At 43.0% G+C, this 13,865-nt stretch overlaps 1 pseudogene; it reads left to right on the top strand.

Annotated features, from left to right (window-relative positions):
- Nucleotides 1-5,434, top strand: part of LOC112073653 (anosmin-1-like) — a 13,485-nt pseudogene extending 8,051 nt beyond the window's left edge.
- The last annotated feature ends 8,431 nt before the right edge of the window (nucleotides 5,435-13,865 follow it).

Raw genomic sequence — 13,865 nt, 5'->3', positions numbered from 1 at the left:
CTGGCTGGGGCCTGGCTGAGTCCTGTATGGGGTCTGGCTGAGTCCTGTATGGGTCCTGGCTGAGGCCTGGCTGGGGTCTGGCTGAGTCCTGGCTGGGGCCTGGCTGAGTCCTGGCTGGGGCCTGGCTGGGGCCTGGCTGGGGCCTGGCTGAGTTCTGTATGGGGTCTGGCTGAGTCCTGTATGGGTCCTGGCTGAGGCCTGGCTGGGGTCTGGCTGAGTCCTGGCTGGGGCCTGGCTGAGTCCTGGCTGGGGTCTGGCTGAGTCCTGTATGGGTCCTGGCTGGGGCCTGGCTGGGGCCTGGCTGGGGCCTGGCTGAGGCCTGGCTGGGTCTGGCTGAGTCCTGTATGGGGCCTGGCTGAGTTCTGGCTGAGTCCGTATGGGCCTGGCTGGGCTGGCTGAGTTCTGTCTGGGGCCTGGCTGAGTTCTGGCTGGGGCCTGGCTGAGTTCTGGCTGGGCCTGGCTGAGTTCTGGCTGGGGCCTGGCTGGGGCCTGGCTGAGTTCTGGCTGGGGCCTGGCTGAGTTCTGGTCTGGGCCTGGCTGAGTTCTGGCTGGGGCCTGGCTGAGTTCTGGCTGGGGCTGGCTGAGTTCTGGCTGGGGCCTGGCTGAGTTCTGGCTGGGCCTGGCTGAGTTCTGGCTGGGGCCTGGCTGAGGTGGGCGCTGTGTATGTGTACTAGAACTGTGTGAGAGCTATGAACCATCGCTTTACGAGAGGGGCTACGGAGATCGCATATCACAGCCTGGCGCACAGCTCGGCTTTCATCATCTCTCTCTTCTTTTATCATCTTTTTGTTCTGTCTGTTTGCCTTTCACATTCTTCCCTCACTTGAGACCAGAGTTGGCTGGCTGACTGGCTGGCTGACTGACTGGCTGGCTGTTGCTGGCTGACTGGCTGGCTGACTGACTGACTGGCTGGCTGACTGGCTGGCTGGCTGATGTAGAGTTGTTCAGTTGTTCAACTGTTCTGCTCTCTCTCTGTCCCCTATCTCTATCTCTCCCCTCTATCTCCATCTCCCTTTCTCTCCTCTATCTCTCTAGGGGTCTATTGGCATGGGAAACGTATGTTAACATTGCCAAAGCAAGTGAAAAAGATAATTAACAAAAGTGAAATAACAACAAAAATGAACAGTAAACATTACACTCACAGAGTTCCAAAAGAATAAAGATATTTCAAATGTCATATTATGTCTATATACAGTGTTTGTAACAATGTGCAAATAGTACAAAAAGGGAAAATAAATAAACATAAATATGGGTTGTATTTACAATGGTGTTTGTTCTTCACTGGTTGCCCTTTTCTTGTGGCAACAGGTCACAAATCTTGCTGCTGTGATGGCACACTGTGGTGTTTCACCCAGTGATATGGGAGTTTATCAAAATTGGATTTGTTTTCTAATTCTTTTTGGGTCTGTGTAATCTGAGGAAAATATGTGTCTCTAATATGGTCATATATTTGGCAGGAGGTTAGGAAGTGCAGCTCAGTTTCCACCTCGTTTTGTGGGCAGTGTGCACATAGCCTTCTTCTGTTGAGAGCCAGGTCTGCCTACGGCGCCTTTCTCAATAGCAAGGCTATGCTCACTGAGTCTGTACATAGTCAAAGCTTTCCTTAAGTTTGGGTCAGTCACAGTGGTCAGGTATTCTGCCAGAATTCTGTATGCAGAGTCTCAATTTGGTGTTTGTTCCATTTGATGAATTCTTGGTTGGTGAGCGGACCCCAGACCTCACAACCATAAAGGGCAATGGATTCTATAACTGATTCAAGTATCTTTAGCCGAATCCTAATTGGTATGTCTCAGCTCGTTCACAGCTTTGCGGAAGTTACCTGTGACGCTGATGTTTAGACTGGGTATATATCGTTTTTTGTGTGCTGTAGGACAACGGTGAAGATCTAGGTGCTGCTGTAGGCACTCTTTGGTTGGTGACAGAAGAACCAGTTCATCATCTCTCTCTCCTCCTCTCTCTCTCTCTCTCTCCCTCCGATCTCTCTCTCTCTCTCCCTCCTATCTATCTCTCCCTCTCTCTGTCTCTCTGTCTCTCTCTCTCTGTCTCTCCCCCGATCTCTCTCTCTGTCTCTCCCCCCAGCAGAATTCTCTCCATGTGAGTTTGAGTACTGTGATGGTGATGAATAGTACCACAGCAGTGTGAGCAGGACCTCACTCTCTTCTCTCTCACAACTAAGTGTTCCCTCCTCTCTCTCTCTCTGTCTCCCTCCTATCTCTCTCTCTCTCTCCTCTCTCTCTCTCTCTCTCTCTCTCGCTGTCTCTCTCCTAGCTATCTCTCCCCTATCTCTTTATCTCTCGCTCTCCCCTACCTCTCTCCAGCCTATCTCTCAAGGGTGGYAGGTAGCCTAGTGGTTAGAGGGTTGGGCCAGTAACCGAAAGGTTGCTGGATTGAATCCCCGAGCTGACAWGGTAAAAATCTGTCGTTCTGCCMCTGAACAAGGCAGTTAACCCACTGTTCCCCGGTAGGCCGTCATTGTAAATAAGAATTTGTTCTTAACTCATTTGCCTAGTTAAATAAAAAAGATATGTCTTTCACTTCTCACCGCTGTGCTGATTGATAATGTCTCCATGTTCATTGCTCCTGTCATCTCTTTTCTTCACCTCACTCTCGTTTCTCCTCTCAGGGAACACATTATGTTATCACGGGGCTGCTGTTCGCCTGTAAGTACCGGATCGCTGTGGCGCTCGTAGCACCAGAGGGGGATCAGAGGTCAGAAGCTGTTACTGCGGTAACGACCCCACCTTGTTCTGCGGTCATGGCGAGAGGGGGCAAGGCCTTGCCCTGTGCCAGAGAAGGTATCCCAAGCTCCACACATGCCCGAACACACAGCATGGAGAMAGTGAATATCTGACAGACTGATTGAGTATCAGGAGGAGTGTGAATGCACTGTTTCTGCACGGCTTCTTACTCTCAATGAGAATTATATACGTTGTATCTATGATTCTATGACCTTTGAAATATTTAAGTCCTTTGTTATGTACTAACTGTAGATATATTATGCGTCAAAATTATTATTTAGTAACATGTGTAAATGTTGGTTTTCCTGTGTCAGAGCGCCCCCTGGTGTCCAAAAAGGTGGTACTGCGTCCTGAGAAGCTGACTGCAGAGTTCCACACGGTCAACGGTTCCCTGCAGGGCCTGTTCCGCTGGCAGCTCTCCCAGACTGCACCGGGGCAGACGCCCATCTCAGGGTTCCAGTTCTCCTGGGTGCAGGTGTCCTCTAGCGCCATGGCAACAGAAGGACAGGACACCCTGATCTCTCAGACACAGATAGTGGCCCCGGTAGGAACCAGTGTATGTGTGATCATCTCTGACTGTAAGCCATCCCTATATTTCCCTCCCTGTGTACTCATGTTGTACTCTTCTCCACCAGGACCAGCGCTCTCTGACAGTGGAGTGGCTGCAGCCAGACAGTGTGTATAAGCTACAGGTCCAGGTGCTGTCAGCAGGTGGCAGTGGCCTCTCAGTGGCCAGGACGCTCCATACACCTCCCCTCAACACCACTCTGCTATGAGGTACTGCTGCAGGGCCTAACATCGTAAACACAAGACAAACCACTCACTGACACACTACACTACAGCACTGTTTCCTAAACAGCCAATGTCTACGTGGGTAAAAATAAAATTTATAAAATGTGATATATTTGACTGGCACTGCTCAAAACATAACACCGTTCTGAGATCCCCACATGATCTCACTGTAATTTTGTACTTCCTTTCAGAGGGTGTTTGACCTCTCAGGACCATGTTGGCGAGAGAGAGCCAGAGAGAGAGAGAGCCAGAGAGAGAGAGAGAGAGAGAGAGAGACACAGAGAGAGAGAGAGAGAGCCAGAGAGAGAGAGAGAGAGAGAGCCAGAGAGAGAGAGCGAGAGAGATACAGCGTTGTGTGTGTGTGTTGTTAGTGTGTGTGAGAGAGCAGATCTTCTAGTTGGAGTCATTGATTCAGTAATGTATTCTGTATTGGAAACCTGGCGACAGCAGAACTCTCTCCATGTGAGTTTGAGTACTGTGATGGTGATGAATAGTACCACAGCAGTGTGAGCAGGACCTCACTCTCTTCTCTCTCACAACTAATGGACTTTGTCTTGGTTCTATGGCTTTGGAGAACATTTGGCTCTGCGTCAGCAGGATATTTAGATTCCACTCCCTCCCTCCGTCTGAGTGTTCTTGGCAGGTCAGAATTATAATAAATATTCTAGTTCTAGAGTTCCTGGACTTCGCTAGACGGTTCTGGAACAGAGAGTTAGTTCCTCAGAGAGAGAGGAGACTCCTGGTGTGGTGTTGTAGCGTTCCAGACCTCCCAGTTAGGATGGACACCGTCAGGAGAACTGTGGGAGCACTGGGAGAGAGAGGGAGGGAGGGAGGCGGAGAGGGAGAATCAAAGCTTTGGTACCTCAACACAAAGAGCCTGCTTTTGTCCAACTTTGATAGAAGATGGAGGTCTCCCAAATCTGTGCAACTAATCACAAAATGTCAAACGGAATCTACAGGGATTTTGTTGTTATCAGCTGTCTGCATATATAAGGAATACGACTCTGTTCGACCTGTAGCACACAGTACACTCCTTTCAGCCAGGGCCGTAGGTGTTGCAGCCAAGCATAGTACTTTACATACAGAACAGGGAGTCATTGTAGAAATGGATCTGACTTCTGTTCCAGTGTTTGGTTTGATTTTGCATTAAATGACACTGATTACTTCAATCATATATAACCCCTGTCTGATCCCACCAATCATCATCATCCTCTCTCTGTTTTCCAGGCTCCCGCCAACGTGCTTCATCCTCTGCTGCTCGTCATCACTAGCGCCGTAGTGTGTGTTCAGAACACCACCTCTACAGCCTGTATATGTGTCCACTAAAACACACACACAGACCCTGCTACACACACACACACACACACACCAATGCCGTGCCAGTGCTGCACTGCTCTCTGTTGTCTTTATCACACAGAGATATATATTGAGATATATATTGCATGATAGAGATATATATTGAGATATATATTGCATGATAGAGATATATATTGAGATATATATTGCATGATGAACGAATCACCTTTCCCTGAAAGATCAGGTGAATCTATACCATGGCCGTTACACGTACAATACACGTTTAATGTTTAGAGATGATACTTTTCAGTCGTGTATAATGTAATCCTAATTTACACATGTAAAGAAAAAATATATAGCACTGATGTATGTAGTGATACCAAACTGTCTGTCTTCTTCATTGATCTCTACACAGTATGTTCCTGAAAGTAAAATGGCGTAAAGCAGTTTGAAACCTGTTGTAGTTTAGTATTTTTGTAATATTGCGCTATAAGTTATTATTTCAAGCATATGATAACCCCAGCAGTGACTTTGATGTATGTAACCCTCTTATATATCGTTGTTCCAGTTTTATTTATTGTGTTGTAATTAAAGAGTATTGTAATATGTGATGTTTTAATGACCTGGAGCTTATTCAAGAGTATTATAATATGGTGTTTTAATGACCTCGGGCTGACCCTCAACACAGGGGCCCCTCAGGGGTGCATGCTTAGTCCCCTCCTGTACTCCCTGTTCACCCACGACTGCGTGACCGTGCACGACTCCAACACCTTCATACATTTTTTTACTGCAGTGGGCTAAATCAAGGTTACAAGGTTGGTGTTTCTTGGTAGTCTTAAACAAATCTACTTTGAAACAAAAGTATACGCCTAAACACATGGTTATGGACTTAAAAAAAGAAGACACCTGTACCATGTCAGATATAGAGTTTAAATGTATTCCATTTTGAGTTTGCATCCCAATATACACACACACACACACACACACACACACACACACACACACACACACACACACACACTATACATCACACAAGACTGAAATATGACAAAGCCGTTTGACATAGAAACACCTGATTTTCGGCAGGTTTAAAAAAATGTATATTATTAAAATTATGAAAGATATTAATAACATTCCGCCCATGAGGCCACTAGAGGGCGATGTTGGTCATTTGACTGCAGGAAAGGGTAGTTTTCAGGGTAGGCCTGATCACCAACGACGATGAGACAGCCTATACACAGTTGAAGTCGGACGTTTACATACACTTAGGTTGGAGTCATTAAAACTTGTTTTTCAACCACTCCACAAATTTCTTGTTAACAAACTTTAGTTTTGTCAAGTCGGTTAGGACATCTACTTTGTGCATGACACAAGTAATTTTTCCAACAATTGTTTACAGACAGATAATTCCACTTATAATTCACTGTATCAAAATTCCAGTGGGTCAGAAGTTTACATACACTAAGTTGACTGTGCCTTTAAACAGCTTGGAAAATTCCAGAAAATTATGTCGTGGCTTTAGAAGCTTCTGATAGGCTAATTGACATAATTTGAGTCAATTGGAGGTGTACCTGTGGATGTATTTCAAGGCCTACCTTCAAACTCAGTGCCTCTTTGCTTGACATCATGGGAAAATCAAAAGAAATCAGCCAAGACCTCAGAAAGGAAATTGTAGACCTCCACAAGTCTGGTTCATCCTTTGGAGCAAAGGCCTGAAGGTACCACGTTCATCTGTACAAACAATAGTAAGCAAGGTATACCACTCAGGAAGGAGACGCGTTCTGTCTCCTAGAGATGAACGTACTTTGTTGCGAAAAGTGCAAATCAATCAAGAACAACAACAAAGGACCTTGTGAAGATGCTGGAAGAAACAGGTACAAAAGTATCTATATCCACAGTAAAACAAGTCCTATATCAACATAACCTGAAAGGCCGCTCAGCAAGGAAGAAGCCACAGCTCAAAACCGCCATAAAAAAAACAGACTACGGTTTGCAACTGCACATGGGGACAAAGATCGTACTTTTTGGATTAATGTCTCTGGTCTGATGAAACAAAATAGAACTGTTTGGCCATAATGACCATTGTTATGTTTGGAGGAAAAAGGGGAGGCTTGCAAGCCTTGGAACACCTTCCCAACCGTGAAGCACGGGGTGGCAGCATCATGTTGTGGGGGTGCTTGCTGCAGGAGGCACTGTTGCACTTCACAAAATAGATGGCATTATGAGGGAGGAAAATTATGTGGATATATTGAAGCAACATCTCAAGACATCAGTCAGGAAGTTAAAGCTTGGTCGCAAATAGGTCTTCCAAATGGACAATGACCCCAAGCATACTTCCAAAGTTGTGGCAAAATGGCTTAAGGACAACAAAGTCAAGGTATTGGAGTGGTCATCACAAAGCCCCGACCTCAGTCCTATAGAAAATATGTGGGCAGAACTGAAAAAGCGTGTGCGAGCAAGGAGGCCTACAAACCTGATTCGATTACACCAGCTCTGTCAGGAAAAATGGGCCAAAGTTCCCTCAACTTATTGTGGGAAGCTTGTGGAAGGCTACCCAAAATGTTTGACCCAAGTTAAACAATTTAAAGGCAATGCTACCAAATACTAATTGAGTGTATGTAAACTTGATGAAAGAAATAAAAGCTGAAATAAATCATTCTCTCTACTATTATTCTGACATTTCACATTCTTAAAATAAAGTGGTGATCCTAACTGACCTAAGACAGGGAATTTTTATTTGGATTAAATATCAGGAATTGTGAAAAACTGAGTTTAAATGTATTTGGCTATGGTGTATGTAAACTTCAACTGTATAGGGAGTTCAGAGACCTGGCAGTGTGGTGCCAGGACAACAACCTCTCCCTCAACATCAGCAGGACAAAGGAGCTGATCGTGGACAACAGGAAACGGAGGGCCGGGCACGCCCCTATCCACAACGACGGAGCTGTAGTGGAGCGAGTTAAGAGCTGCAAGTTCCTCGGTGTCCACATCATTAAGGATCTATCATGGTCCACACACACCAACACAGTGGTGAAGAGGGCACGACAACACCTGTTCCCCCTCAGGAGGCTGAAAGGTTTTGGGCCAAAGTTATACAGCTGCACCATTGAGAGCATCTTGACTGGCTGCATCACCGCTTGGTATGGCAACTGCTTGGCATTCGACCGCAAGGCGCTACAGAGGGTAGTGCGTACGGGCCAGTACATTTGTATTTATTATGGATCCCCATTGCTTCCTGCCAAGGCAGCAGCTACTCTTCCTGGGGTCCAGCAAAATGAAGGCAGTTATACATTTTAAAAACATTACATTCACAACATATTTAACAATATATTTATTAGCATTTTTATTTTTTACAATTTAACAAATCAGCAAAATATGAAACAGTTAATGCCACGTTATTCATACAATCTCCACAAAACACTATGCTTCATGGGAACACATCATGCAAAACGCTTCCCTCCCCAACACATGAACACCCCCCCTCCACTGGTATTAGCTTCAATGATTAATGATTAATGATTAACAACAGAATGACCTTCACATTCAATGCTAGAAAATAAATTATTCAACGCAAAAACAAATAATAGATTAATGAAGAAAGTAATAACGAGGCAGCTAAGGTGACGACTCTAAAAACTGATGAAAGTCACTACAGACATCAGTAAATTCAAAGGGTTTATTACGTCAATTGTACGTTATTTTTTTCAGATGGAATAGTTATTTTATTTTATCCACATCTGCTTGCTTGACGGAGGGTCACTCTTCCGTATAATAGCTGTTCATTTATTGGCTGCAATGACGGCCAATTTAATGAATCTGGTTTGGCTACAAATATTAACTGGTAGAACAGAATCATCTCCCAAGAAGAATAAGGGAAGGATCTAGTGGTACCGTCATATTAGTGACCTGTGATAAGATCTGAATAATGTCTTACCAATAATTGCTTAGTTCAGGGCAGGACAGAAACATGCATAAGTGTGCCCACTCCCGTTTTACACCTTGGGCAACATTTTGAATATTTAGAATTGATCTTATACAGTCTCTCTGGTGTAAAGTAGACCCTATGTAAAATATTGAATTGCTTTAACTTGTGCCTTGTGTCAAATGAAAGACGCTGAGCATCTAAAAAGAGCTTTCCCCATTTCTCATCCTCAACAATGAGACCAAGGTCATCATGCCACTTCATGCAAGCCTTCAGAGCTTCATCGTTCCCCAACAGAGCTTGAAGACCAGAGTACGTGTAGGAAATGAAACCTTTAACCCCTTTCCTTTCCAGCCACAGTTGATCAGCTGTAGGTTTACTCATGGGCTGAATCCTACCTCCCTGCTGAGTGGCAATATAATGCCTAACCTGTAGGTACTTAGTGAAATGAGTTTGAGATAACTGAAAATAAGATGCCAGTTGTTGAAAGGATAGTAGTTCACCTTCTCTAAACAGATGACCAAATGTTTTAATTCCTTTGTTGAACCAAGAAAATGTAACACCATCTCTCAGGGCTTTGGGTAAGATGGGGTTATTATAGAAAGGTGTTTGTTCATATATAGATCTATGCCCTTCTGTTTGTTTACAGACTTCAATCCATATATTTAAAGTGTTTTTAATGAAAGGGTTGTTTATGAGACCTATCAAAGTTTTAGGTGGGCTAATATAAAGGTATAGATGCCAATGAAGCAGGGGTCAGCCACTCCTCCTCTATCTGTCTCCCAGAGGGTGAACTTGTTGTTGTATCTTGCCATACAGCCTTTAACTGAGATGCCCAGTAGTACAACTGGAAGTCAGATAGAGTGAGTCCTCCTTCTGAGTATGGTTTGCATAAAGTTGTGAGTTTCACTCTGGGGGGGGGTTTCCCTTTCCACAGAAATGAATATACATTCCTATTAAGTTGTTTCAAAAAAACACTTTGGGAATAGGAAAGGGCAAGGTTTGAAAAAGGTACAAGAATTTCGGTAATATATTAATCTTTACACAATTCAAATCAAATCAAATTGATTTATATAGCCCTTCTTACATCAGCTGATATCTCAAAGTGCTGTACAGAAACCCAGCCTAAAACCCCAAACAGCAAGCAATGCAGGTGTAGAAGCATGGTGGCTAGGAAAAACTCCCTAGAAAGGCCAAAACCTAGGAAGAAACCTAGAGAGGAACCAGGCTATGAGGGGTGGCCAGTCCTCTTCTGTCTGTGCTGGGTGGAGATTATAACAGAACATGGCCAAGATGTTCAAATGTTCATAAATGACCAGCAGGGTCAAATAATAATAATCACAGTAGTTGTCGAGGGTGCAACAGGTCAGCACCTCAGGAGTAAATGTCAGTTGGCTTTTCATAGCCGATCATTAAGAGTATCTCTACCTGCCCAAAAAGAGAAATTTGTAAATCCCGCCATCTATCCAATTCTTCCAACCTTTTTGAGGAGTATAGTTCAGTTGATATGTCTTAATAATTTCACAAGGAATATGCAGTCCAAGATGTCATTTTCTAAGGTCTCCAAGAAAACGGCTTGTCTAAGATTGGGTTCTGCATAGCTGCCTTGTTAAAAGGCATAATTATACTCTTCAACTGGTTTATTTTATATCTTGAAAATGTCCCATATTCTTTCAGGACGTCAACTAATGCTCGGAGTGAAATTTCTGGTTTAGTGAGGTAAAGCAAAATGTAATCAGCATTTGGCGAGACCAGATGTTCACGCCCACCTATACGAACACCATGGATGGATGAGATGAGATCTAAAAGCTTCTGCCAGTGGCTCTATAGCCAAAGAAAAAAGGAGCGGACTTGCAGGACAACCCTGTCTTGTGCCACGTGATCGGGAGAACTGTGAGGAAACATTTCCATCAGTCAGGATCTGAGCTACTGGACAGTAATCTAATCAGACCTACATACTGAGGTCCAATATTCATCCTCTGTAAAACTTAAAAACAAGTAGTTCCATTATATGCGGTCAAAATCTTTTTCCTCATCTAATGAAGCCTCCACTACAGGATATTGGTCATTCTCTACATAATATTAAATAATCTTCTGATATTATCAGGAGATGAGCGGTTTCTTACAAAGCCTGTTTGGTTAATATCAACCAAAGTCAGGAAGAACCTTATCTAGTCTAAGAGCTAGGAGTTTTGCAAGAATCTTATATGAAGTGTTCAATAAAGATATGGGTCTATACGACCCACAAAGCAGAGGATCTTTCCCAGGTTTTAACAAAACTGTGATCAGTGCCTGTTCAAGTGCGTCTGGGAGCTTTTCTGTCTCTATGGCATAATTAAACATATTGCAAAGAGGCTCAATTAGTTTGGGTAAAAAGGATTTATATAATTCAATAGGGAATCCGTCTAATCCTGGTGAATTTCCCCCAGCTGTGTTGAAAATGGATTCCCTAATTTCCTCGGATGTAATCTCTTTCACCAAGTGCTCTCTATCCTCATCAGTTAAAGTTTGTAAATTGAGTTTGTTCAAAAACTCATGCATTAAGGCAGGGGCATCCCCTTCAGACTTGTACAATGTTTCATAAAACTCCCTAAAGACTAGATTAATTTCCTCAGGACTGTGATCAACTGTGTCGTTGGGCAGCTTAATAAAGCTAATAACTCTACTAGCTTCCTCTCTCCTTCTCTGCAAAGCAAGCAACTTTCCTGCTTTATCTCCATGTTCGTAGTAGTTTTGCTTTGTTCTCCTAAGAGCGTTTTCCTCTTTGTGGGTCATCAGGGTGTTATAGTCCAATCGCTTTGAGTATCATTATTGTAGAGTTGAGTCGTCAAATGTTACACTGTGTTCATTTTTCCAGATCTCTAATTTCTTTCTCCAACAAACCTACTTGAACCTTATACATCTTACGGGACCTGAACTAAAGGATATTATTATTCGTCCCATCAGATATGCAAGGAAAGCTTCCAATAAAATTAAGGTGGACAGAGTTGTTATTGGTGCTAAAAAAATATGTTGATATGAGTGTTCAGAAATGTTACAAATGTGGGATTATTTAGTAAGTATGTGCCAAACCTCCCTTTTCTTGAGGGATTTACTGACTGGTACTGAAGCCAGCAGGGCAGAATGATCTGATATACATCTTTGATAAATACTTACACCCAGTAGTAAACTTCCCTTGGCTGCAGGAATAAATAAATAAAAGTCGATTCTAGAGTAACTGTTATGGACAGGGGAGTCAAAGGAGTATTCTTTAAATTTATGGTTGTGAAATCTCCATAAGTCTACAAAGTCCAAAATCTTTCATTTCTGCTTTTAACATTTTAGCTGCCTGTGTGAGTTTGATACTATTAGAGGAAGATCTATCACTGGAAGGATCCAGTAGCAAGTTAAAATCCCCTGACGTTATTATCTCTGATGACGGGCACGTTATAATTCAAAAAGATGTCTTGGTAAAAATGTAGGATCATCATAGTTAGGCCCATACACATTCACAATGGTAATGGGCTCAGTGTTAATGAAACCTTGAATGATCACAAACCTACCTCCTTGGTCTTTAATCTGAGATTGTGTCTGAAAAGGGGCAATGCTTATTAGTGAGTATGGCCACCCCTCTTGCCYGAGAGGTGAAAGATGAATAGTACACGTGACCATCCCACTCTCTCTTCAGTTTATCATGCTCAGAGTCAGTCAGGTGTGTCTACTGAAGAAGAGCTATATCAACCTTAAACTGCTTTAGATCATTCAGAATGCGTTTGCATGGGCATTTAGTAGCCCCTAATGTTAAGTGTCATAAATGTATAGTTATTAGGTGCYRACATCTTTAAAGAAAATAAGAAATAGGGAAAAAGATAGAAACAAATTTGCGTTGAGTGTATACAACTTGTAAAAAATGAAATGATGAAAAGTATAAAATAGTAAACATCTCGTGAGCTAATACCYTGACACTAACAAACCCCCCCAACCCCCYCCCCAACTGAGGGAGTAAAAAACAACAACATATCCTTAGACGCTAGTCTTTAAGCTAGATGTACCTGCATAGCGTCGCCCGAATTAGGTTCATTCTAAATTATATGTACAGTGGGGAGAACAAGTATTTGATACATTGACGATTTAGCAGGTTTTCCTACTTACAAAGCATGTAGAGGTCTGTCATTTTTATCATAGGTACACTTCAACTGTGAGAGACGGAATCTAAAACAAAAATCCAGAAAATCACATTATGATTTTTAAGTAATTCATTTGCATTTTATTTTACTTATTTTATTTWATTTTWATTTTATCTCTGTCGTGGTAATTTCCTGTATTACTCAATAAAGAGAGCCAACCACACACAAGTCAGAGTTATATTATAAAGTCCATCTTTAATAATATATGAGCTTCACCATAGCCCTTTTTGACTCTCAGATCAATTCAGTGTCTATAAATGAATTCTCTGAGAGTCCTTACAAAACAATTCTTAGTTTCATTTATAGCCAAGATACACCCCTCTCAACATACAAAGAATCCTTTACCCGAAAGAGGAGTATCCCATAGCTAGACAGCATCAGCTATAAATCATCGTTCAGTTTGGTCTCCCAAGACGAGGCCCCAATCCCATTGCTTGGTACCACAACATCACCTCATCCAATGACATATATCAATTGTCAAGTCTAGATACTCCCATCAACATACAMCCCCTCCTGGATAAGCTCAGAAAAGACAGTGAGCCTCTTAGGTCATATACTAGGTCAAGATAAGGGCAACCTCAGAGGGGACATACAATGGTTCCAAACACTGCCTTACTCCTTCCTCCCATGAGAAAAGTAGGGAGTGACTGGCGTACAGACATTGTATGAACTAWCTGGTTCCCCATTAATAACGCCATCCCTTCACATGGTTTAGGAATAGTTACATACACATTCCCATAAGAAAACAATGTTCCATTCTGTCCTCCTCCCCTTCTGATATTCTACATAGCACCACATGGTTTAACAGATACATTGACATATGAAGACAAGCCTGACCTCTCCCCTCTCTGGGCCCCAAGTGACTAAGCCCTATCTCAGAAGGGACAATTCAACTGCCCACAGTATCTCACAAGCATATGATAAAAATAACATCTTATCTATCTATGTTAC

Source organism: Salvelinus sp. IW2-2015, unplaced genomic scaffold, assembly GCF_002910315.2.
Source record: "Salvelinus sp. IW2-2015 unplaced genomic scaffold, ASM291031v2 Un_scaffold2331, whole genome shotgun sequence".
Taxonomy (NCBI): domain Eukaryota; kingdom Metazoa; phylum Chordata; class Actinopteri; order Salmoniformes; family Salmonidae; genus Salvelinus; species Salvelinus sp. IW2-2015.
Note: the sequence above shows the minus strand (reverse complement) of the source record. Positions and strands in the feature narration are given on the sequence as shown.